Source organism: Galeopterus variegatus, unplaced genomic scaffold (genome assembly GCF_000696425.1).
Source record: "Galeopterus variegatus unplaced genomic scaffold, G_variegatus-3.0.2 Scaffold48, whole genome shotgun sequence".
NCBI classification, from domain to species: Eukaryota; Metazoa; Chordata; class Mammalia; order Dermoptera; family Cynocephalidae; genus Galeopterus; species Galeopterus variegatus.
This window is the reverse complement of record NW_007726159.1, coordinates 744437-746344: the sequence shown is the minus strand read 5'-3', so window position 1 is coordinate 746344 and position 1908 is coordinate 744437.

Sequence of the window (1908 nt, the reverse complement as noted above, 5' to 3'; positions counted from 1 at the left end):
TAACTTCCCTTGGGTGCCACCTTTTATCCATTTAGGCCATCTGTTGTTTTTGCTTAGAAAATGGTGCGGTCCCATAGGTTCTCACTGAAAGTTCCCCTATTTTAGAAGTAAGCAAAAGACAAAAAATTAGTTCTGGCACAGGCACACCACCAGTGTGTGCCTTGGGGCCCGCTAGGGAACATGAGGCATGGAGCCAGGGACCAGACCCCACTCACAAACCCAGGCATACTGCCAGTACCTTGGGAACCACCCAGGCATCTGGGGCATGCAGCTGGGGACTGGATCCCCCTCTCCCACAACCAGGCACACTGTGTCAGTGCCTCAGGGCCTGCTCAGGGTCCTGAGGCATGGAGCCAGGGACCGGACACTCCGCACAACCAGGCACACTGTCAGGACCAAGGAGCATGCCAAAAACATCACCTCCACGTGGGTGGCCCACCACAGCCACCACAATAACCATGGCTGCCGTGAAAGCAGCTAGATATACCACAACCTCCATGCAGATGGCCCACCAGCCACTGGAGTGTATTTACACAAGGAGAATCACCAGTAGAGATAAAGAAAAGAAGAGGAGGTCTCTCTCCACAAAGCCCATTTCAGAGTGACAGAAGAAGCATCTGCTCTATAATATTGGGGGTCCTGATCACACCTCTCAGCATTGGACAGATCATCTAGGCAACAAATCAACAGAGTAACCATTATTCTTTCAGAGGGAGAGAAGAAATCTAGGGTTATCAGTGGTGGAAGGGGGGAGGAAAAGGGGGATGGGGAGAAATTGGACAAGGGGCATAAAGAATAGTTATGATTTGTAACAATATATATGCTAGTAATATTGNAGAGTAGACATTAAATTTTATATTCTTGGAGGAGTTCTGGTCAAGATGGCAGAATAGATGGCCCCCAGAATCACTCTGTCTGACAAATCAATCAATTTACAACTATAAAAATGTAACATCAGCCAAGCTGGGGCTGCTGGAGATCAGGGAAAGGGGAGGAGAGACCTATGGAGTTCATGAAGGCAGGAGAAAACATGCTAAGAAAAACTGCTCTGAGCGTTTCAGGCTGCAGCTGCTTTAAGGCTCCAGCTGCTGAACTCATGGAACAGGAGCTGGCAGAAGCTGCAGCTGTGCCGTTCAGATGGAGTAATTTGGAGGTGGCAGAGGAACTTGGAGGCGGCAGGAGAGAAGAGAGCTTTGGTGGCCCCCAGGACATCAAGACCACTAATAGGGTTCCCATGGACCCACGCAGGTGTGAGGAGCCAGAACACAACTGTAAAAGGGGAGCCATTCAGAGGCCAGTGAGTCATCACAAGGAACCGGCACGGGGTCCATCCCATGGGAAGTGTTTGGAGCATGGGCAGTGGGGGAGACTGGCCCACTGGGAGAACACTGGGATATAGCAAGGACAGCCAATCCGCCCCCCGATCAGTGCAGGACCACTCAGAGGAGTCTGGGTGGGAATACAGAATTGCATGGGGTACAGTTTGATGAAGAAACTCAGGCCCAGATCAGAGTTTCTACACAATCTTGGTGCACCAGATCTATGGAGAGCTGGAAGCACCTATAAGGTCAACCATTAAAACCTGAGCTACACAAAAAGCCTTCCCTAGGGAAACAGTGGCAAAGCAGCAATTTAGCTCAACCACACAGCTCAAGTGCTGGTTCTTTTTGGGCGTCTCCAGCTGCCGCATGGGACCCCAACAGGTTTTTCCTTTCCCTAGAGGGTTGGGGCCAAAGGGATTGCCCTTTTCTCCCCTCCAGGACGTGGGGCGAAAAGAGATTCCAAGAGATGAGTGAGCACGCCGCTGCTCTCCCAGATAGGGAACAAACATACACACATGCAGCGAGGGTTCTGTCAGGCAATTCCATTTATTGTAACACAAAAGATCATATTTATATGCTTAGCAGG